This window comes from Cavia porcellus, unplaced genomic scaffold (genome assembly GCF_034190915.1).
Source record: "Cavia porcellus strain 051 isolate PalLab524CR breed Dunkin Hartley unplaced genomic scaffold, mCavPor4.1 scaffold_16, whole genome shotgun sequence".
Classification (NCBI taxonomy): domain Eukaryota; kingdom Metazoa; phylum Chordata; class Mammalia; order Rodentia; family Caviidae; genus Cavia; species Cavia porcellus.
Genome location: NW_026947499.1, coordinates 17,299,635 through 17,324,327, shown reverse-complemented (window position 1 = coordinate 17,324,327; position 24,693 = coordinate 17,299,635). Strand labels below are relative to the sequence as shown.

The following is a 24,693-nucleotide window of genomic DNA, read 5'->3' as shown; positions in this document are numbered from 1 at the left end:
CTGGTTGCAATCTAGAGAGATTATTTGAAGATGGTTTACTATTTGAAGCAAATGTGGTTTGACTTCACTGATTTAGAAAATAGCATAGTAGTAGCCCATAGTATCTTCTGAAGATGGTTTGAAGGTCGCCCATTAATTTGCTTTCTTTCTTTCTTTTTTTTTTTTTTTATTGATACCAAGGATCGAACTAACGACCACACACTTGCAAGGGCAAGGCCTGCGCTTATGCCGCTGAGCTAAATCCCCAGCCCTTTAATTTGCTTTCATACTGAACAAGATAGTGAGTTACTCATTTCCTTTCCTTTCCTTTATAAAATAAGGAGTTACCTTTTCACAGGGTGCAAAGAAGCATTAAGTACTTAAAGCACTTGGCAAACATTGAAGTGCTGTAGCTACTTAATTATAATTATCCTAGGGAAACAAAAACCAACCGGGTAATTTGAAAATAAAAGCAGTTTTAAGTAGAAAACTTCTTTATAAAATTGTTTGGTTTTGTTTTTTGCTTTTCAGACAGGGTCTCTGCAGTTCAGGCTGGCCTTGAGCTCACTTTGTAGCCTAGGCTAGTTTTCAACTCTAAAGGATCCTACTGCCTCAGCCTCCCCATTGCTGGGATTATGAGCGTGTTGCCATCACACCCGGCTTTGTTTTCTTGTTGTGTTTTTTTTTTTTTTTTTTTTTTTTGTGCCAGGGATCGAACTCGCAACCTCGAGCTTGCCAGGCAGGCACTTATGCCACTGAGCTAAATCCCCAGTCCTGTTTTGTTTTTTTTGAGACAGGCTCTGTGTGGTTCAGGTTGGCTTTGAACTCACTTTGTAGCCTAGGCTGGACTCTTTAACTTCCTACAGTCTTCCCAAGTGCTAGGATATCAGGCATATGCCACTATGACAGGCTAAGTAGAAAACTTTGACCTAATGGAAGATTATGCTGTTTTCAATTATGGTAAGTCAAGAACTCATTGTGTTTTCATATAGGGAAAAGATAATTGTTGATTGAAGATAATTTGAAAGGAAATTTAAGTGATATGTACATAATCCCAAAACAGCTGAGAAATGGAAATGGGAGTAACTCTAATCTTCGTGATCAGTTTCTTTTTTCCTTTTTTTTTTTTTTTTTTCTTCTTGGTACCGGGGATCGAACTCATGACCTGGAGCTTGCCAGGCAGGTGCTTGTGCTGCTGAGCTAAACCCCTGGGCCTTGGTGAGCAGTTTTGATGTCTTTTCTTTCTTTCTTCTTTCTTGCTTGCTTACTTGCTTTCTACTTGTATTTGTTTGAGACTGTGTCTCCATACACAATTAAGACTGCTCTTCAACTCCTTACGTTAGCCAGGCTGGCCTCAAAGTTGCTTTGATCTGTCTTCCTGCCTCACCTTCTCAACTGCTGGGATTATAGGAGTGCACCACCATGCCCAGCAGCATTTGTGTTTTAAAAAGACAAAGTATATGATAGTTTTAGTAGCAATGAACTGCATCTCAATATAAGATAGTATGGAACACAAGATTCCTGTTGGAGTTTTCTGGTGGACCAAATCGGAAAGGAAGGTAAGGTGATTCCGTCATGTCTTGTGTAACTTATTGAGTGTTTCTCCTACTCTGGCCCAGCTCTGAGTCCTCATGAGTGCCATGCTGTTTTTTACTGTACTGTATAGAGGTGGTTGAAAAAATAGAAAACACAATGGGCAAGAAATAGGGAAAACTCAAGTATTTTAGTAGGTAGATTGGCTCCATGATACTTCTTTGTGATGTTGGTCTGCTCTACTAATTGTGTTTTTTTTTTTTTTTTTTTTTTTTTTTAAAGAGTCTTAATGTGTAGTTGTGGGGATTCTCTTGTCTTAGCCTCTCAACTGCTGGGATTGCAGGCATGTGTCATCATGGCTGGCTCTGCTCTATTAGTGTTTAAGGGAGAAGTAACTTTATGAAGTTTGATAGATTTTATAAGTTTTATTCTACTAAAATACTGTACTTAGTTTAGTTGGCTTTATTTGGTTTATGGTCAGGAAGCGCCTCAAAATAGATTGCTAGCCCTTCACCTCTAGCATGTTCTGAGATGGTGAAAGGTTTTTTTTTTTGGTCTTTTTTGAGACGGGGTCTCACTATGCCGTTCAGGCTGACCTTGAGCTCACTTTGTAGCCCAGGCTGGTCTCAAACGTGCAAAGATCCTCCCATCTCAGCCTCCCGAGTGCTGGGATTACAAGCTTGAGCCACCACGCCCAGCTGAGATGGTGAAAGTTTTACATCATTTTAAGAGAGGTTGTTGTACAGGAGGTGAGAATTAGGAAATCAGACTGCTTCCTAGTTCTTTTTGAGTCATTATATACATGGTATTTAATATATACTCATTTAATTCTTGTAAGTTCCTAAGATAGGCATTGTTTCTGTTTTATAGAGAAAGATTGTGTAAACTACAAAACGCTACTGGCCAGGAAATGATAACAGCTGAAGCTCAGTGATGAGTATGTTGGAAATTCATAATTTTATTCTATTTACTTTTACATTTTTTTTGTTTGTCTTTTTCGTTTTTATTGGTACCAGGGATCGAACTCATGACTGCCTGCTTGCAAGGTAGGCGCTTATGCCGCTGAGCTAAATCCCCAGCCCCTACTTTTACATGTTTAAATTTGTATTTTTTTGAAACAAAGTTTCCCAGTGTAGTCCAGTAGTTCAGGCTGGCCTGGAACTTGTGGTGGTCTTTTCAACTGTGGAGTGTTGGAAATACAGGCATGTACCACCGTGCTTGGCTGTGTTTTTTAAAATTTCTTTTTAAAAAAAAATTTTTTTTTTATGGTACTGAGGCTCAAACTCACAGCTTCACACTTTGCAGGCAGGTGCTTGTGCCAGTGAGCTAAATCCCTGGCCCCTTAAAATTTTCATGATAAAAAGTTTTATAGAAAGAAAGCCTCTACCTGTAAATTCATGCTGTTCTGATTACAACAATGAAAAGTGATCCTTTTATGTATGTATGTGTGTATTTATTTATTTTTTTGGAGATTGAGTTTCCACTATAACCCAGGCTAGCATTGAATTCACTGCAAATTTGTGACCCTTCTGCTTCAACTTTCCATAGTGGAATTACAGGCATTATTTTAATACTGGTAGTTTTGTTTGCATCATGCCCTCCTTTTCTTGCAAACTGAGTCTCCTTACTAAATTCCTTGAAAATGCTGGCCTTTCTCCTCCCAGAGTGCCTAACACATATTGCACATAGCTCTGTCTTAGTACGTACTCAGTGATTAATAGTAAGTTAGTTCAGGGTCGGTTCATCCTGAGTTGAACATTAAGGGGAAGTTTCTGAAGATTTTGTTTATTATTCATATATTTATAAAAGAGAGCTTGTGGTAATTTGGTTTTTTGATCTGCCAGTGCTGTAAGAATGAGGAATATCATCTCTTAGTAAAGTTTAAACCAAAGTTATTGACAGAAGAAATGAAAACAGGCTGGGGATTTAGCTCAGCGGCATAAGTGCCTGCCTTGCAAGCATACAGTCATGAGTTCGATCCCTGATATCGATAAAAAAAAAAAAAAGAAATGAAAACAATCAGTATTAACACCAGGATCATTGTCACGATTAATCATAAGATTGTGATTGTATACGTTTTAGTCATATACACTGAGGAAGTAAAAGAATACATGTGAAGGTGAAGAATACAAAGTTGAACATTAAGGGGAAGTTTCTGAAGATTTTGTTTATTATTCATATATTTATAAAAGAGAGCTTGTGGTAATTTGGTTTTTTGATCTGCCAGTGCTGTAAGAATGAGGAATATCATCTCTTAGTAAAGTTTAAACCAAAGTTATTGACAGAAGAAATGAAAACAGGCTGGGGATTTAGCTCAGCGGCATAAGTGCCTGCCTTGCAAGCATACAGTCATGAGTTCGATCCCTGATATCGATAAAAAAAAAAAAAAGAAATGAAAACAATCAGTATTAACACCAGGATCATTGTCACGATTAATCATAAGATTGTGATTGTATACGTTTTAGTCATATACACTGAGGAAGTAAAAGAATACATGTGAAGGTGAAGAATACAAAGTGAAGGTACAAATTAGGTTTACTAATTTGAGAAAAACACTTTATGAGCAGTTTTTATAATGTAAGTTTTCTAAGAAACAGAAAGTTGTTTCCTTTCCTTCCCTTAACCTTGTTCTAATAGCATCTTGGTAAGTTGCCCAGGCTTGGCTTGAACTTGTGATCCTCCTGCCTCGGCCTCCCACAGTGTTGATATCTGTTGCACATGTATACTGTGGTGCCTGGAAGGAGCTTGTCTTTTGAGTCAGTGCAGTAATTGTATGTGGTTGCACTTGAGCCTTGATAAAAATTGCTTATATTTGGGCTAATGTGTGTGCAGGGGGAAGGAAAGATGTCAAGTGGGTGGGTTTCAGTACCAGAGCAACTATCAATAATTTGTGTATATTCTGTGTGCTAGAGTTTCATAAACATTGCAGAGTAAGAAAGAAACTCAAGTGTAAGTAAGTTGGCTAAGTTTACAGATGGTTGAAGGACTCAAAGTTAAGACCAACATTTTGGCTTTTGAGATAAGATCTTGTTCTGTATTTCAGGCTGACCATCAGAACCCTCAGAAACCACCCCATCCTTACCCCCAAAGTCTGTGCTGGCATTACAGATGTGTACCACCACAGAGATTGGCTTTTAACCTGTCCACTGTGAATCCTTAGTCATTACTCTTAAGCCACACTTTTTTTGCCTTAAGTTCTTGTATTAACCTCCTTGGGTTTCCTCCATTGTTTACACTAGTGATTCCAAAGCTTTTAGAGCTTTCAATGATACAAGCAGCCCACTTGTGGCATGTGAGCCATAGGTTCCTCACCACTGGTCTAGGCAATGGCCATTCTCCTGAGTGACTTCTGACAACGTAAATCAGATCACATTAGACATTTAAATTCAGAGTACTACTTGATAACTATAGTCAGATTTTTGCAGACCCTTCAGTGCTTTCCCCCTAAAGACTTCTTAAGGCTGTTTGCCAATGTTAAAATAAAATGCAGAATGCTTTTACCTTTGCTACCTATTTTAATATCAGATGTCAGAAATGCATTTCACTGAGGTGATATATTATTGTGGTAATGGACATTATTGTGTCAAATAGGTGCAGATGGTACTAAGCCTGAGTGTGAAAAATAACATGTATCTCCCCAACTAAGGGAATCAGTTTAGAGTTTTGCTATGTATCATTGGGTTGGATATGATCACATCCAGTTATAACTGCTGAAAGTTTTTGTAGAGGGAAACTAGTTGAAAACATGCCCAGAATTATAGACTTTAGAAGAATTGCTTATTTTAAAAACATGTTTTGTCTATAAAGTACTATGATGATACTGTTTGGGGTGTTGTGTGATTTAAACTAAAATTAGCCAAAGTTAACACCACAAATTTGTATCTAAATCATTTTCCTCAATGTTTATTATGAGGTGGGGGGGCTGAGGTTTGTAACTGTATCAGCCTGTAATTATCCAGTAGTACACTGTGTTATGCCTCATGTTCATGTATTTCTCAGTTCATGCTGTTTTGGACACAAGGTCTCACTGTGTAGTTCAGGCTGGCCTGGATGTACTATGTAGCCCAGGCTGGCTTCGAACTCACAGCAATCCTACCTCAGCCTCCCAAGTGTTGGGATTACAGGCATGTGCCACTCTAGGCAGTAGCATATTTTCTAATACTCACTTAAAAAAGAGTTAGAGGCAGAATACCTTTCTAGAATTTTAAACTTTTTGGTGTCTAGCAGGGCTCTTAGTGACCAAATTCAGTTTTAAGGGAAAAATCTACAGTTGTTTATGTCTTTGAAATGAATTGCTGTTGCTCATAGGTCTCAAGGGGCCACAGTTTAAAATTGCTGTAGAAACACTAGATTGGACACTTAAGACAAGATCATGTTTGTAATTGTTTTTAAGTATTAGACCAATGACTATGCATTAGTCTAATAGAGACCTTATAGAAATTCACATTTCTTGGTTTGTGCAAATCTGGCAAGAAAATTATAGATAATACCTATTTTGGCGTTTCAACATTGATAGTTAAGAATCATTCAAGATATTTTTAAGGTTTCTAAAATGGAAGTATCTAGTTGTCATCACATGTTGATGAATTACATTGAATGTAAATGATCATTCAAAAAGAATTAATTTCTGATTAAATTTCTACTTGGAATCTTGAGATGTGAGCACTTAGTTGTAAGTGCTGTATAAAAGCAAGCTTCTTGTTCGCTGCATTATTTTTTAGATCCTACTAGGTTCTGTATAGTTCTTTGTGATAGAGATAATTTTTCTTTCAGACAGTTTAACCAACATTTAAACTTCTGAGATGTCCATCCCAGGGGCTGGGGATTTAGCTCAACAGCATAAGTGTCTGCTTTGTAAGCGTGTGGTCATGAGTTGGATTCCCGGTACCGATAAAAAGAAAGGGGGGGAAAACAAAAGAGGTGTCCATTCCGTTATCCATTTATGTGATATAAAAAGAAACAATAGTTTGCAAATTCTTTTTTTTTTTTTCTTAAGGGGAAAGGTTTATGTAGCTCACAGATTGTAGAGGTTTCAGTACATAATTAGCTGGCTCCAAGGCTGGGTGGCGTATGACAGAAGGGTAACTACGCGGTGGTGCAAGACAGCAAAAGCAACAAGTGAAAGAGGGAGAGTGAGTAAACGTGAGTACACGTTGTCATTGGTTTATGTATTACTGCTATTGAAAAGTCACTAACTTCATAGACCATCACTGTATTTCACAATTTGAAGGAAAATTATAAAGTTATATATTTTCATACAGTTTTATTTTGATCTTTTGAAGGTAATTTGCATCATTATCACTACTCAAACGAAGAAAGCAGTGGGGTGGATGAATCTATCTTTCCCTTGTTTTCTTTATGATGTACAGGTCACTTTTCTAGCTTTCTTACAATGTGAAGCAGTTTCTTAATCTGTGTCTTTACTCCGCATGAAGTCTGTCAGGCACACCCACTTCTGTTCACCTGAGGGCCTCAGGCTGGGCTTCCCTCTAGAGATCAGTAAGGTGAAGCCAATACTGACTTGGTCATTGTTTCTTCACCCTGCGGATACAGACCTTTTGATCTAAGTATAGTGCTTGATTTTGTTTTATTCTTAATTTTTACTCAGTATGGTCTAGCTTGAAGTTTTAAACTTGATTAAATCTTTATTCTGCAGATACCTACAGCTCTTTTCTGTTATAACTTCCAAAAATTCTTAGTCATTTCTCAGACATGCTTACAAAAATTTTATTGTTAGAAGTGAAAATTCACTGTAAAGAACAAATTCTCTAATCTTCAGTACAAACATTTTAATGTCACCTCGGACTACAAGCCAGGCTAGAGTTAGTTGAAGATTAAAGATAAACTAGGCATAGTAGTGCACACTGATAATCCCAGTACTGTGGAGACTGAGACAGAGGTATCTCAAATTTAAGCTCAGGCCAGTCATTCTAACTTAATTGAGACACTGTCTGGGGGCTGGTGGAGGTTCAATCCCAGTAGGAAGGAAAAGAAAAGGGGTGTGTGAAGGATTAGAGATAAAGTCAGTTCAGAGAAGTGAAAGAATGGAAAAGCCTCTGAGTGCTGGCATATGCCTGTAATCCCAGTGCTTGGGAGGCTGAGGCAGGAGGACCGCTGTGAGTTCGGGACCAGTAAGACAAAGTAAGCTCAAGGCCAGCCAGAACTTCCTAGCAAGACCCTGTCTTAAAAGGCTACAAAATAAGCTCAAGGTCAGCCTGAACTTCTAGGGAGAGCCTGTCTCAAAAAGCTCAAAAAAGAATGGAAGACCAGAGACTAAGGTTTAGAAACTGACTGTTGGGATGAGAGAAGTCAGAAGCCACTTGAGGTAGGATAATTAGATTCAATGGCACATGAAGTGCAAAAAAGAAGTTTAGGGGTAGGGGTGTAAAAAGATACAGAGTTCAGAGATATGAATAAAGAACAGGCTATTGAATTTGTAAAAGAAACTCATTGCTGAAACTGCACTAATAAGGATCACAGTTGTCAGGCTGACTGTCAAATTGGGGTTGGGTGATAAAAATATAAAGGCACCTTTGGTCATTATATTGTCACTGTTTTGACCGTATTGTTTTATAAATTTTATTATTTCCTGAATGTGGAATTCAATTTGACTTTCAGAACGGTATGGCTTTATAATCTTAATCCTGTGTAACTCCCTTTAAAATACTTGTGTGCCATACATCATATCCCCCGCCATCTTGCTATATGTAGTTCAGGCTGGCCTTGACCTCACTGTGGTGCACAGGCTAGCCTCAAATTGCCTGTGATTCTCCTGCCTTAGACTCCCAAGTGCTGGGATTACAGGCACATGCCATTATGCCTGGCTCTAAAATTCTTGTTTCTTTAGCCAAAGTAGATTACTGTTGTCTCTCTGTATACTTTTTTTGTTTTGTTTTTTTGTCTTTTTGTTGGTTGTCTCTCTGTATACTTTATGAGGCTCTTCTACATGGTTGGCACTTCTCCCAAGGCTTGAAATAAGTAAATCATACTTGTCTTTCAAGGTCCATTTGAAATGCTGTCCCTTTGATTCAGGGCCTTATGATTAGCCAAGGGAAATACTCTGCTGATACCTACAGCTTTTTACATTGTCGGCATTTAGGCTTTTTTTTTTTTTTTTTTAAACCTTACACTGAATGTATTAAATGTGTGTCTCTTTACTTTGAAGTTAACTCTTGAAAGGGTAGGATTGCCAGGTGTAGTGGCTCATGCCTGTAATCCCACTGCTCCAGAGGCTGAGGTGGGAGGATCGTTGCAAGTTCCAGACCAGCCTGGGCTATAAAGTGAGCTCAAGGCCAGCCTGCTACTGAGTAGTGAGACCCCATTTCAAAAAAAAAAAAAAAAGAAAGAAAGAAAGAAAGAAAGGAAGGGTAGGATCAAAGTCATTAATTTTGTGGAATAAGGACCTATCCATAGTAGATGCTCAGGTTGGTTGGATTTTTTTTTTTTTTTTTTGGTTGGGATTTATTATTAGTATCTTTTTGAGACAGGGTCTCACTGTGAAGTTCAAATTGGCTTTGAATTCACTTTGTAGCGCAGGCTGGTCTCGAACTTGCAATGATCCTCTTTCCTCAGTCTCCTGAGTGCTGGGATTATATGTGCACCACCAAGCCTAGCTGCAGGGTCTTTAGTCATTTTCATTTATTTGTAGCCTTCTTGAACTGGACCATAGACTGTTGCCAATTTATTTTTGCTCTATTTGTCAAACAACCACTTGTTAAATACGTGGCATACACTACTACTTTTCTGTTTTTTACTTAATTTTGCCATGCTGTGGATTGAACCCCAGGTAAGCAGGTGTTCTGCTGAGCTACATCTTTAACTCTATCCCCTACCCACCCAGTCCCCACGTAGAGAAGTCCTGCAATTTTTCTTTAATAGTCTTAGGGGAAACAGTGTTAGTAACATGATCAAATGAAAACACTTGGAAGAAACTTTGAGATACTTAGAACCATAAGCTATATTTGAACCAATTTCTCAGTAATTTAATGTTTCTTGGCTTCTTTCTTTTTTAGGAATTTGTGTTTTTTTGTGTTTAAGCTTTTTTTTTTAAAGACTATACTTTTTTTTTTTAAATAGAAACTTATTTTGTTATCTTTTTCCTGTCCTACGAGTTGTTTCTGGTTTCTTGTTTAAAAATTACTACTCACAAAGCACAATTTAAAAAGTCTCTTGCCTTGATGTTTGCATATTTTAAATGTACTATAGCAGTGTCTCAGTCTTAGGTCAGAATTAAGTAACAGTGTCATCTGAAATAGGCACCAATCAAAAGTTTGGGAAGTAGGAGTTTGTTTTTGAACCTTTGCATCCCTACTGATTTAGGGATGATATATTAGGCTTATAATTTAAAGGTTTTATAGCCAAGCATAATTGGTATTAACCAACTTGAGAAAAAAGGGAATGATAGGAGGAAATAGGGGAGAATAATGATAACATATATAATTAGGCATTAGAAGCAGAGGCAGAGATCAGAAATAAAAGTATCATAAAACTTTTAAGTAATGATAGCAAACAGAAAATAGAGCTAGTAGGACCTGGGGATTTAGCTCAGCGGCATAAGCGCCTGCCTTGTAAGCAGGCAGTCATGAGTTCGATCCTTGGTACCGATAAAAACGAAAAAGACCAAAAAAAAGAAGAAGAAGAAAAAGAAAATAGAGCTAGTAACTAGAAAATAGGCAAACCAGGGTCATCGTGTAACAAACACATACATTACCCTAGACATTACTGGAAATCCAGAATTGTGTTCATTTTAGATTTGCCAAGTTAGAGGAATGAGTCTACCTTGAGTGATAGGGCAATTTTAATCTGTCCCAATAGCTAATAAGAGTATCTGGGATTCACAGAGGCCTTACTTCAAGTAAGTAAGTTCTGTTGATCTGCCTATATGTATTTGTGTGTGTGTGTAAAATGCTTGAAAAAATAGGTGGTATGATGAAAAATAGTGAATATATAAATAAATTTTATTACAGTAGAAGACACATTGCCATACTTCCCCTTTAGTTTCAAACCCAACTCATCATTCTTGTTAACTTTACCAGCAGTTCCAGAAGTCTTTTTTTTTTTTTTTTTTTTTTTTTGAGACAAGGTTTTGCTTTGTACTTTAGGTTGGCCTTAAATTCACTGTGTAGCTGTAATAGTTGATGACATTGTCTGAACATGAGAAGTTTAAAAGTTTAATGAAGCAATTCAACAGGGGGCCAGGACCCTCACTTTGTAAACATCCTGATCCTGTTGAGGAGAGAACCACATGGGAATGGTGTGAGTGCCACACATCCTAGGGGGTGATAACCTGCTTACAATATAAGGGAGGATAAGAGGCTTGCTCTACCCTACCTCTTTTTTTTTTTTTTTTTTTTTTTAATCTTTTAAAGACAGTTTCACTATGCAGTTCAGGCTGGCCTTGAACTTATTTTGTAGCCTAGGCCAGCCTCTAACTGGCAGCATTCCATACCATGCCCAGTTCCACCGCTTTTGTTCTTGCTGCTTTTTCTGTCTTCTGCCGCCTTAACCTGTTGCCTCTGCCATGCTACTCTTTCTTGGAACCAGCTGATTATGAACTGAAATCTCCACAAACAGTGAGCTAAATAAATCTTTCCTTCCTTACAGTGGTGGCACATGTATTCTGTTTTCCTGTCTTTGGTAGGGCATGGTTGATACCTTGCTGATCTTCCAGTTTTGTTAGGAGGTTCTTCCTCCTAAGAAATGTTTCACCTGTCTCTTTACTGGTCTGCTCTTGAATTTTTTTGCAGAATTCTTTGGCCAGATACATATTGTTAGTCCTCTGTTGTAATTGATCATTTATCAGTTTCAGCCCCAGTCCTCTTAAGAAAATTTCTGCCTGATGTTTTGTGCTTATTTTCCTTGTAAACTATGAGACTATGCCTGACATGTGAAAGTAAAATCATTGGCCAATGCTTTGTGTTTCACGTGACATAATAGTTGCTACATAACTCATCAGCAACATCTACTTTACTTTTCATTTTGGTGTAGAATGTGACCATTTCTGGTTTATTTGTATTGAGGATGTTTTGTTTTGAGAAAGGGTCTCTCTCTCTCTCTCTCTCTCTCTCTCTCCCCCCTTTTTTTGATGGTTCTTTTTGAGACAGGGTCTCACTGTGTAGTCTGGGCTAGCCTTGAACTCACCATGTAGCACAAGCTTGACCTTGAATTCATGGTATCAGCCTCAGCCTCCCAAGTGCTGGGATTACAGGTGTGCACCACCATGCTAAGTCACTATTCTTCCTGGTGTAATGTTGACAGTATCAATACTACTTTGTTTTTTTTCACTATATAGAAAGCCATGTTACATTTTCCTAAATTTCAAAGATTATACTATACATTTCTCTATTGTGATCTTGCAAGATTTTTTCAGCAATTTTCTTGTTCTTACTCTTGCCAGTATTTGCTGTATTCATCTCTGTATTCTTTTAGCAAAGGTAACATCAATGGGTAACCTGTGAGTCAGTTGTCAAATGTGACATTTGGGTTATTTTTTGAAATAGGGGCAACAAAAATAAAAAGAAAAAAGAAAAGGGGGCAACAAATGTATTCACAATGTCACGTGGTTTATTACTGCGTGAATAAAGATCGGTGGCTGAGTTCCAGGATACATTTCTAAATTCAAGGTGTAAGATCTCTTCACATCTGTCTACCAGGGCATATATTTTTTATACCATACTTGGAAGGTTTATTTGGCATGTATTGCTGAAACCTTCAACAACCACAAAAGGGTGCAAATTGTTCATCAGTTGTCCTGTATTCAGATGGTGTATAAAGTGCTTGACAGTTTAAAACAAAACTTTCAAAAAACAAGTGAATAGTAACCAAATTGTCAGATTTTTTTCTTCCTGGGCAGGTCTGTTAGTCATCAAAACATAGGCAGTTTTGAAGGAAACAATCTCTTGAGTGTGTTTATTCTAAAAATGTTACCTGTTCTCCATAAATCCTTTAGATTCTAATTAGCTCGATTAGAACATATAATAATCCTACTATGAAGGTTTTGAGTTGAGATAGTGAGGTATCATAAGTACATTTTTAGTATTACTATTGATGGATATAGAATGTTTTACTTATATTTTGTTATTAGCATAGTTTAAACTTTCCTCCCAAGTGCTGGGATTACGCGAATGTGCCACCACACTCATCTTAAAATGCTTTGTAGCTTATTGTTTTTTACAGTTTCCAACATTGAATTGCAGTGTTGGCATTCTGTCTTGTGGTACCCCTAGCAAGAACCTGTTAACATTTTCCTACCTAGTTTTTTTTGTAACCTTTTGACTAGTCAAGTATTTATTTACATTAATATTTTCTGCCTTATCTGAATCAAGGTCTTCATTCTGTGTTTCTCTGTGTCATATCTTTCTAACTTTGATCCAAGTCATCAGCAGTAGCTTGAATCAATTTCGACCTCCTTCCAAAGTTGTGAAAGTGAATTTTCATGCAACATTTTACCGAATTGGGCTAATTCTGCAAGAAAAATCAAAAGAAAACATGTAAACGGTTTATATAAAATCTTTAAGAATGTTATAATCCCAGTATCCCTCAAATTCTTCAATGAAATTGAAAGAGATGGAGTACTTTCTAATTCATTTATGGAAGCCATTATCACCTTAATCCCCGAACCAGATAAAGACCCAACTGAAAAAGAGAATTTGATGGGTTCTCCTCATATGGTTCCACATGGCACCAGTCCAACTTGGCACTGACCCCTAAAACAACAGTGTATCTCCCCTACACTAATTCTCATGCTTATCTTATGGTCCCCAAACAGTATACTTTCTGTCTCTCTTCCATGTATATGTCTTTTTCGTTTTTATCAGTACCAGGGATCGAACTCAAGACTGCCTGCTTACAAGGCAGGCGCTTATGCCACTGAGCTAAATCCCCAGGCCCTACCGTGTTTTCTTGCAAACTATTTTCCAAAACAAACATACCATTTACATTCTCACCAATAATATATGAAGTTTCTAATTTATTTGCATCTTCACTAACAAAATTATAGCCATCTTGGTGTGAAGTTGTATGTCATTACGTTTTTTGTTTATGTGATTGTATAACTAAGGGCTTATAGAGAAAAAAGTAGTGGTTTAAAATGTTAGCTCTGGAGCCTGGCGTGGTGGCTGACACCTGTAATCCTAGCACTCAGGAGGCTGAGGTGGGAGGATCAGGCTGAGGTGGGAGTATCGTTGCAAGTTCTAGATCGGCCTGGGCTACAAAGTGAGCTCAAGGCCAGCCTGAACTGCTTAGAGACCCTGTCTCCAAAAAAAAAAAAAAAAGTTAGCTCTGTTTTTAAAAGTGTAGTACAGGGAGGCTGAGGTAGGAGGGTTGCTGTGAGTTTGAAGCCAGCTTGCTTCTTTACAAAGTGACCTCATCTCAAAAAAAAAATGTGTGTGTGTGTGTGTGTATATATATGTATTATAATCTTGCATAGATTAAGAAGCTAATGTGTATCAGAGATTCTTTTCTTCGAGCTACTGTTGATTTTTTTATTTTGTAACAAGGTCTCAGTTTGTAGTGCGGGCTGACCTTGAACTCATTATGTAGCCCAGACTGACCTCAGACTTGCAGCCATCTGCCTGCCTCAGCCTCCCGAGTGCTGAGTTACAGGCATGTGTCACCAGGCCCTTCTACCATTGGTTTCTTATAGGTACAAGAATCATTTTGGAAGAAAGTCTCAGTTAAGTAACTCCTTCCCTTTGGGTAAATGATTAAAGTACTCTGGCATCTTGCTGCTGCATCATCAGTAGGCTCAAGACTAGGAATAGTTTTGATGGCTCCAGGGTTTTTTGTGGGGCTATGTTGTATGGAGGAGCTCATAATACTACTTCGACAGGAAGGTAATCACTAGAAGAATTAATTGTAAAATATGAGCTTTGCTAGAGCAGGTTTGTCTAATAGAAATACAATGCAAGGCACATATATAATTTAAAGGTTTCTAGTGGCCACATTAAAAAATAAAATTAAGTCGAGCATGGTGGTGCGTACCTGTCAACCCAGCTATTTGAGGCTAAGGGAGGAGGATCTTAAGTGTGAACACAGCCTGGGCAATAATTTACTGAGACCCTGTCTCAACCAACCAACCAGCTGGGAATACAGCTTTGTGCGAAGGCTTTGATTTCAATCCTCAGTACTGCACCCCCCACCCAGCCCTGTGATAATAGTAGTAACAGATTTTGTTTCTTGAGACAGGCTCTCTTTTAAATCTTACCCCTTTGTATCAGCCTCCCAAATGCAATTCAGGTGGGTACCACCATACCCAGGCCAGTGATTTATTTAACTCAGTATACAAAAAACAAAAAAATAAAAAACCTCCCAGCTAGTACAGGGCATTGACCCCATGGCCTCATATGTGGTAGGCATGCACTTTACCATTCAGCTACATCCCCAAACTCTTTTTTAAACTTTAGATACAAGGTCTTGCTAAGTTGTCCAAGCTGAACTTAATTTGCCATCCTCCCCTCTCAGCCTTCTGAGTAGCTGGGGTATATGCCATCATACTGGTCAAAGTCTTCTGATTCAGACTAGTTGCCTTTCAGTGGGATCAGTGGTTACTTGTCAGCCACCATATTGAAAAGTGACGTTCTGGAAGATGTAAATGCTTGTGACCTAGACTGCTGTGTTCATGTGTACGACGATCTAAAGTATCTTTGGAAAAATAGATGCATACTTTATTAGTTTTACATTTCTGCTGCTTGAATTTAATTAAATTAATTTTTTTGGTCCCAGGAATCAGACTCAGGACCTTGTGCTTGCCTGTGCTGTGACACTCAGCTGTATCTCTGGCCCTGCTTTAACTTTATATATATTGTCAGCATGTTATAGTGTTTAGATGTTCCCCCAAAGCCTCATGCAGTCAATAGAGACAGCTGAGTCATTTGTGATTGGTTCATTGTCTAGCACTGGGATTGGTAGTGTGAGTACCCCTGGGTGCGTAACCAGCATACAATGTATGAGAGGGAAGGATGTGTGCTTTTCTTTTTTGCCACTGTGGCACCATGAACTGTTGCCCCTTAGCCATGCCACCCTGCCTTGGAGCCAGCTGAGGATGGGCTGAAACTTTCAAAAACTGTAAGCTAAAATAAACCTTTCCTTCCTCCATTTTTGGGCGTCAGGTATTTTGTCTTGGCAATGAGACAGAAGTAACCAAGAAGGAAGATTACTTAAGAGATAAGTAACCAAGACACAATGCCTTAAAAAAAAAAAAAAGAAACATAGAAAAGGATCTTTAGAGAATTACAGAGAAGCAGGCTTGCCCGCCCATCCTCCCCCTCTTTCTTTCTTTTTGTGGTATCAGAGATTGAACTCACAACTTTGCACTTGTCAGGCGGGTGCTTATATAGCTAAGCTAAATCCCTGGCCCGAGGCAAGCTGTTTATAGCTCAAATTTTTAATTGTGAGCAGAGGTTAGCAGAAGGAAGATCTCTTCATTCATTAAATTCAGGTTCTATAGTTCATAGTAAATAAAAAAAAATCTCTTGGAACTGTTAGCTTTTTTTTCATTGTTTTTGTGGCAGTACTGTGAGTTGAATACACACTGTGCATGCTAGACAAGCACTCTACCTCTGAGCTCTCTTCCCTAGCCCTGTTTGGTTCTTACTCTGATTGTTCCAGATGTTCAGGGTTTGCTTTGGCCTGTTCCTTATAAGTTCCTCATCAATTACTCATGCATACTATGCCATGAAACTTTTCTTTAGATGGGACTCTGATATTCAAACTATCTTTAGTGTTGCAAGACTCACATGGTAAATGTTAAACCTCTATACCTATTCAGTAGTACACACAACAGAAAACACTAAGGTATTAGTACTGCAGCAGCGATTTAAGATATACAGGTAACAAGAATGAACACTGAGGTATTAGGGTAAACTGATGACATAATGAATGAAACAATTGGCATTCTTTCAGAGGATTTACCTCATTATGGAAAAAGTGCTTTTTAATGCATAGTGTTATATTTGTGCTGCCATGTCACAAAAATAGGCTTGCCATGCCAGGTGTGGTGCAAGAATTCTGAGCTGCTCATAGAACTGCAGATAAGTACAACTACAAATAATACTGAAAAAAGTTTACCATCTGACCAGTGACTGGTACTTTTTTTTTTTTTTTTTTTTTTTTTTTTTTGTCTTTTTCGTTTTTATCGGTACCAGGGATCGAACTCACGACTGCCTGATTACAAGGCAGGCACTTATGCTGCTGAGCTAAATCCCCAGCCCCGTGACTGGTACTTTTAAGGCATTCAATTAGCTTATCCTCTGCTGTATTCTAATCTGTTTACATTGACAATCACATTCATTGTAATGCTTGCAGCAAGGCAGGCATATAACCAGTTGTTTTGGCTAACATAAATAGGAAGGCATTCCTTGTGCGGTACATAAAAGTGACCATATTAAAGAGTCTAGTGGCAGTCACCGACAGGCTGCTTAAGTGAATAGTATCACTTTCATTCTTTGCTTTGGAGTGGTCCAGTGGAAAGTGAAAAAACAAAAACGAAGCCTAATGCTATTCCAGGGAACTGAGCTGAAAGCCCCTCATGATCCAGATTGCAGTTAACTGATAACTTATCCTTCAGGTGAAACTACTACATTGCACCTCAATTTCTTTCCAAGTGTTGAATGGTCCTTAATGTCATCCAAGCCTGAATATTTCTGTTTAATACTTGTAAATTTCCTTTTAATGGCATCATTAGAGCAACCATGAGTCATCTTGCTTTATAACGGTGCACTTTCACAAGCCCAGAACATAAATACTAGGTAGTCTTCCTTCAGAGTCTTTCGTTTTGTAGGGGCATCATACAAAGTATATCAGCAGTTATTCAGAGGCAGCTTCACAAGAGATGTGCGGGGGTCTTCTACAGTATCACCAATGTCATCCTCCAAGATGTGCTGTTTTCTCTACAATTGTCTTTTGTCATCATAAACAGAAGAAACCAAGACACAATGCTTTCTTTTGCATTTTGATCTCCTTTTGTGATTTCTTTACTTTCATATCATTAAAAACTTTGACTTCATCATTCACTGTAACTCCAGATACCATAGCGCGCACACTGGATGGCTTGGGCTGAGTGGAACTGGTAGGAGGAGGAAGAGTGGCCCTAGACTTTTAAAGCTTTTTTTTTTTTTTTTTTTTTGGTACCAGGGGTCGAACTCAGACCTCACGCTTGCCAGGCAGGCGCTTATGCTGCTGAACTAAATCCTCGGCCCCTAAAGCTTTTTAATAGTATACCTCATGGGCTGGGGATTTAGCTTAGCTGCATAAGCATTTGCCTGGCAAGCGTAAGGTCATGAGTTTGGGGTGGGGGGTGTACCAAAAAAAAAAGTATACTTCATATCAGACTGCCTGGAAACTGAAGCAGTCCTGTTCCCAGGCTTGGTAGTAAAGGAGGTGGTTTTTCTTTTTTATTCTTTTTTTTTTTTTTTACTGAGAATCAAATATTTCTTGGCTTTTATGCTTCTGCTCAGGACTTGTTCAGTTTCTTGGATCTGTGGATATAGTTTACATCATTTGTATGAAATTTCAGCCATTATTTTTTTCTATACACCAATAATGGTCTAGGTGGGTGAGACAGACAACTTCATTCACAATAGCTTTTTTTTTTTTTTTTTTTAAATCATCAGTACCAGGGATTGAACTCACGACTGCGTTTACGCCTCTGGGCTAAATCCCCAGCCCTAAAAGGGAAGTTGCAATGCAAAGAGGTACACCCATCAGGAAGGACTGCATTGGCCAGGAATCGAACCTGGGTCTCCCACATGGGAGGCGAGAATTCTACCATTGAATCACCAATGCTCTCTAAAACAGTGGTTAGATGCCATGAAGTAGGTGGCAATGCCTTAACTGTATGTGTGTGGTCAGGCCCAAGGGCCTCTTCCATCCTTGTCAAGGGGGAGTGCTAACCTCTGCTTTCATACACACTATTTTTTTCAAATACACATTTACACATCCAACCTTCCTGGACCCTAGTACACCTATGTTAGATGACCTGATACAGTCTCATAGATTCCTGAGGTATGCTTCCCCCATCCCCAGTTTTGGCCCTATTTTGTGTTGCTATATCTTCAGATTCAGTGTTTTTCTTCTAGAGTCTAATGTATTATTCCCATCTAGTGTATTTTTCATTTGAGATACTTTTTAAAAATCACTGTTTCCGTCTTTTTGAAAAATTTCATTTCTCTTTCCATATTATGTTTGAATACACTTAAACGTTTTTAATGTCTGTTTTAATATCTTGTTCTAATTTCATTATTTTATGTAAGCCTGTTTATTTTTTCTTCTGGGCTGAGTCATCTTTTCCTACTTTGCATGCCTGGGCATTATGAATTTTATATTTTATATTGGTGGACATTGACTTAAGATAGTCAGATTTTATTCTTTTGACAGTTAATAACTTTTAGATTAGTTTGATCCTTGTGAAGATTTTTGTGGCAGGTCATAACTCTTCTGTTCTTGGACTTCCCAGTTTTAACCATGGTAAGGTGTGATCCCTATAGAGACTCTGTGGTTTGACTCTGATTTCTCTTTCTAACATATGGATCACAAACTGTGCCCAGTTTTTTGCTAGCTCTGTTGAATCTGTTGCTTTCTGGTAATTTGTTTTCTAATGTTGCAGGAGGTTTCTTTTTTGTGTACTTGGAAATCTAAGACTAGGGGAACCCCTCTGCAGATCTGCAGAGCTTCTTCCTCTCCAGTAGCACACTGTGCTACAAATTCTAGCTGCCTCAGCTCCACACAAACTCTGTTGTCTCAGTTTACTGAGATGTTTGGTTTTTGTTTCTATGTGGTAGCCTGCTTTCAGTTCCTTCCAGCTTTATTTTTTATTTATCTCTGCTTCTGTTTTTAAAAAAGTATTACTTTCCTTTTATTCTCAATTTGCAGCTGGGTATGGCGGTGTACACCTGTAATCCTAGCACTCCAAAGGATTGAAGCAGGAAGATCTCCATGAGTTCCAGGCCATATTGGGCTACATAGAGAATCTGCAGATATGTTCTTTTTTTTTAAATGTTTTAAATTTTTAACCGATAACAAAAGCTGAGCATGTTCAATACATGTATACATCTTGCAATGTTTAAATTACCATATTCATATCCTTTGTTTATAGTGAAAACTTTAAAAATTCTAGATTTTGTAACTTGAACAATCATTTTTAAGATGACAATATATATAACGTACCAACTAGCGATTTCTTAGTGTTAATTTTTTTGAATTCTGTATAATTCTACCTTTTTTCATTTTGTTTTTTCTTTAAATAGATAAAAATTTAAAATAAAAATTCTAGCTTTTTAAAATGTACAGTATATAATTGTTATCTATAGTCATTATACTGTGTAATAGTGTCCCACCTATGGAATTCCTTGAACTACAATCTTTTTTTTTTTTTACAATATATGTACCGAACATTGGTAATGAACACTTATTTTGAAAGTTCTACATTTAACCACTTTATTGGTTTTTTTTTTTTTTTTTTTTTTTTTTGTCATTTTGAGACAGAGTCCATTCAGCTCAGACTGGCCTTGAACTCCCTTTGTAGCCCAGGGTGGTCTCCAACTTCCCAAGTGCTGGGATTACAGGCATGCGCCACCACACCCTGCTCTAATGATGCTAATCTACTACCTGTCCACTACCAGGTTAGTTAAGTTGTAGGAACAACTCTTCCCTATGCATCCCCCCTCCCCCCAAAAAACTGGTTATCTAGTAAAGAAATTAACACAAGTATTCTAATACTTAAGAGTTAATACTTGTGTTAATTTCTTTACTGGGTTTTCCTGTGGGCAGTAGACCAAAGGTGATTTTATAAGAGAAAGTATGACAGTTTATGAGAAATTTGGCGTGGCTATGCTTTAATCACAAGCAGTGTGAAACCCTTCTAAATGTTATTAGTGGGAATAATATCCCTACTATAGGTGAATGCACTGTGTCAAAAAAGGTATTGATTTATTTTTGTTTACTCTTTTGAGACAAGGTCTGTATAGTTCATTCTGGCCTGGAACTCATAGTAATCCTCCTGCCTCAGCCTCCCAAATTCTGGGGTTATAGACATGTGCCACTACACCTGGCTGTTGATTTATGTCTGAAACCTTTCATTTAGCATTCTCACTGGAACCCTCCCATGGTTTAAACTGTTACTTTCCTTCCTTTCTCGCAAACATAACTGGAGAAATTGGCTGTCCTGCCAAGCATTCTACAAACTGCTGTTTACCAAGCTCCCATCCCGGCCCCAACCACCAGAACCTGTGACTTTCCCTTAACAGCCAACCAGTTAGCTCCCACTGGGAGGCCAAACTGCCCATGGCTCCCTGATCTTGGAAACTGTTGCTAGGTGCCGCTGTCCCTGGTGGAGATAATTAATAAAAACAAATTTCAAGATCTGAAGGTCTTGGTCTTCCACAGAAGAGTGCACAGTTCATTGGGTTCTTACTGTTTTTTTTTCCTTTTCTTTTTTTTTTTTTTTGGTACCGGAGATCGAACTCATGATCTTGCACTTGCCAAGCAAGTGCTTATGCTGCTGAGCTAAATCCCTCGCCCCTATTGGGTCCTTATTGGAAACCTCTTTGCCTCATATTACCCTGCATGCACCCTAAGAGTCTCTTCTAGGTGCCATGGGAACACAAGGTCTGAGAGAAGGAACTAAGTTGTGACTCAAGTCAGCAGCGAGCCCCTATTTTCACTTTCTTAACGTTAGGCCACAATGTCCTTTTCTGTGTTACATTTCTCTAGCACCTGAGTATCACACTCCATCCCTTTCAACACAGGTCTACCTTTTTGAACATTGCCATTAGATTGCACATTGCCACCTGAGAGTGAAGGCTAGAGCTGAGGGCAAGTTTCTCACTGTGAAGCAGGGGCTGGCTGACTGCAGTAGTCTCCTGGGGAGGTACTGGCCTAATGGTGCCTAGAGGGAATACCTGTGGAAGATGTGGTGCTTCTAAGCCACCCCTACCCAGTACTAAACCCTGCCCTGGGCCTGCAGGCCCCACCCATGCTGTACATCCCTGTTGGTTTACTGCAGACTCCAGAACCTTCCTAGTGGTTTCCTGGACAGTTTTTGTCCGCATTTTGTTGCAGGTTGCCCACATATCGTGAAAGTCAACTCTGGCTTGATCACAAGGACCACCCAGCCATCTGGAAAGTGATTCCAAAAGAAGGTTGACCTAGGGTAGGGTTTCAGATGCCTCTTTGTGTGCCTCACAGCCCTACCCCATATCAGTAATTTACAAATTTTGATTGAGGTGTTCTCTTCTGTGGGAGGGTATCTCTGAAGCAGGGTTGGCTCTATGGCCAAACTACATACTAGTGCAGTCATTAGGAAAGGTTCTCGGTGTTGGTTTAATGTTCTGTGGTCTCATTCTTAGAATTTATTTATTTTATCGGTACCGGGATCGAACTCATGACTGCCTGCTTGCAAGGCAGGCACTTATGCCGCTGAACTAAGTAAATCCCCAGCCCCTTAGAATTTATTTTTAAATGAGGGACCTATACCTGACTGACTGACATTGCCCAGAAGCTTTGTAGAGCAGGGTTAGCATCTGGGATGGGAAGGTTTCAGGAAGGTAGGTAGTTTCTTTTGAATAAAGGACAGCTTCCCCAAGGATGGGGTCTCAGGCAATGCAGATTTTATTAAGAAGAATGGGCCTCTGGGTAGACTTAGGAATGTTAAGCCCCATAATGGGGCTTTTTGCTTCGGTGAATAATCTCTTGTGTCTGTGACTTCTGGTTCAGGATTTACCTCCAGGGAGGTGGTATCCTAAAGGATAAGTACATGAGCTGTGGAGGTGTTTTTCCTGGCTTAAACTGGTCACTAGTGATTAAATAAAGCAAGGTATCGAGGGGCAGAGTAAGTATGAATTTTAATTCCAGCATTATTCGTTATAAGATTTTTTTAACTACATTTTTTAAATCTGTAAAGTGAGTAAAAAGAAACCCTTAAAAGAAGCCATTGGCATATTGAGAGTATCACATATGAACTGAAGTTCTAATATTGCATGTGGGACTGTTAGACCGGTGTCGCGAGGAAGACTCCAAGGGCCTCGCTCTCATGTAAAAACAATGGGGTTTTTATTATTCCGTGTACACGGGGTTCTCCAAACAGGTGGAAACGGAGAACCCTGAGTTGGGGCAAGGCTGGTGTTTTTAAGGATGAAAACCGCAAAGCAAGCAAGCATTGTTACAGAAGCCAATCATAGCAGTTAGAGCAGAACAGTTGGTGATTTGTCCATTTGTGATTGGTCAGATCATGAGGGGCGACCAGTGGGTCAGAGTTGATTAACTGTCTTGTTTTGCACAGCTTATTTTTAGGTCACCTAGCTCCTGTGTGGCTTGGTTCTGACATACTTCCCAATCTTGATTAGCATAGTCAGCAGACTTTATCTCTGAGTTTCCTGACATAATTACCTTACTTTAGCACCACAACCTTTCTATTTGTAGAGGGCAACAATGGTTAACATATCAATTGGGTAAGATTTTACAATTCTTTACAGAAGAGAGCATTGATTAACATATCAATCTTTTACCCAGGGGAAAAGGAAGACACACATTTACAGTTACAGGTATTACTATGATATAAACGAAGCTATTTCTGTGAAGAATGTACAATCTAATACAATCTGATGCAATTAACACAATTTGTGACGGGGCTACCGGATAGGGAAGACCCAGGATGTCAGGAGCTAGTACCTCAGGCCTTTGTTTTATGGCCTTTAGGAAGTTAAAACTTAACCTAGTTGGATTTGAAGGGAGAAGGGGAGGGGAAGCAGCAGATGGAACGAGCTTTCTTCGTCTCTTCAGGACATAGTACTCAATGCATTTTATCAGTGATTGTCACTTATGGAACTGTTGCAGAGGTTTCAAACAACAACACTTAAAATGTCTAGAGTGTGTTTTTGAACCTCCATCCTTGACTTTCAGGTTAATCATGTAACTGAAAACTTGACAGTTTGCCAGAGACACACAACTCCAAAAAAGTTAGGTGGGAAATAAGAATTTCCTTAGGTACAACAAATGTATATCAATTAAATCAAAGAGGCTCCTCTCCTCTTCTTGCTCCTTGTTTTTATGGTGGGATTAGAGATTTAAGAAGTTAATATTTCTATACAGCATCCATCCCAAGGAAGAAGAGGAATTAACAAGTGACACTGCGTTAGTGCTCCTAAAATAAAATTCATAATTGTGGTATGTATTGATGAGTCCAGACCCTGAACCTAGCTGGGTGATTGATCTGTCCTTTTGATCTATGGGTTGGCTAGCTTTGCCTTGTTTGAATAAAAGCTGAGAGTACTATGGATGGGCTAGTAAGAATAGCAACTGATTGCTGAGTGTTTACTTACCACCAAGTTCAGCATTTTGCAGTCATTGTTTCTGTTATTCCTCACAGACAGTTGTGCCTGTGACACCTTTCCTCTTCTCAGTTAACAAAGATACTCCATTTAGATTTCAGCTGAAATATTACTTTATCTGCTTGCCTCCATCACCACTCTTGAATTATCTTGAGCTGTCACCATTCAGAGTTAGTCTCTGTAATTTTTTATTTCCTCCTTTGCATTTGCCTTATATATTTCTTCAAAGATTATGTCATGGATTGATTTACATGGTTATTTGTCTCCCCATTCTTGTTTGGTTTATTGTTGTATCTTTAGCATTGGAGTCAGGGTCTGGTGCTGAATAAATACTGAATTTTAAAACTAAGTCTTATGTCTTGATTTTACAGATCAGAGAATTGATTTTTCCAAGGACATACCTTTAATAAATGCAAAAATTCCAGATCTGGATGAACTCAGTGTTACCTTCATGCCTTTAGCCAAGTAATCGATTTGCCTTTTTGTAATTAAAAACTTCAGAGACAAGGAACTTGAAATGGAATGTTAAAGTTTCAAATTCAAAAAAAAGTTTCAAATTCAGTAATAGATTATTAAATGGTTAGGTTTTCTCAGTTTGTGACACTTATCATCCCCTAGCAGCTCCTGTATTTGCCCATCTCAAGTCTCTTGATTATTTTCTTTTTTTAATGATGCTGGAGATAGAACCCAGGCCTCATAAATGCAGGCAAGTTCTCTATGACATCCCCAGCCCCCAGGTTATTAAAACCTGAACAAAGGGGCAGTGTCGGAAACTAATGACTTTTTGGCTTGTGTTTATCCCCTAAAGACTTGGGGGGGGGGTACTGTTTCTAGGAACTAAAAACCTTTGTGCTTTTTA

General features: G+C 38.6%; 1 protein-coding gene, 2 non-coding genes and 1 pseudogene across 5 annotated transcripts in view; 1 reads left to right on the top strand and 3 right to left on the bottom strand.

Moving 5' to 3' along the window:
- Sppl3 (signal peptide peptidase like 3) overlaps positions 1-24,693 on the top strand; it is a 111,670-nt gene that overhangs the window by 1,556 nt on the left and 85,421 nt on the right. The window contains exon 1 of one of the 3 annotated variants that reach the window (XM_063225777.1): positions 702-1,197. The exons of the other annotated variants lie outside the window; for them this stretch is intronic. The gene's annotated coding sequence lies outside the window, so the exon portion shown is untranslated. Of the gene's footprint in view, positions 1-701; positions 1,198-24,693 lie in introns of those variants that run through there. 3 annotated transcript variants of the gene reach the window in all.
- Positions 17,067-17,603, bottom strand: LOC100714250 (cofilin-2-like; annotated as a pseudogene).
- Trnag-ccc (transfer RNA glycine (anticodon CCC)) lies at positions 18,224-18,294 on the bottom strand. The gene has a single exon. It is a non-coding gene; the product is annotated as a tRNA-Gly (tRNA).
- LOC111754037 (U6atac minor spliceosomal RNA) lies at positions 18,298-18,420 on the bottom strand. The gene has a single exon (XR_002788770.1). It is a non-coding gene; the product is annotated as a U6atac minor spliceosomal RNA (small nuclear RNA).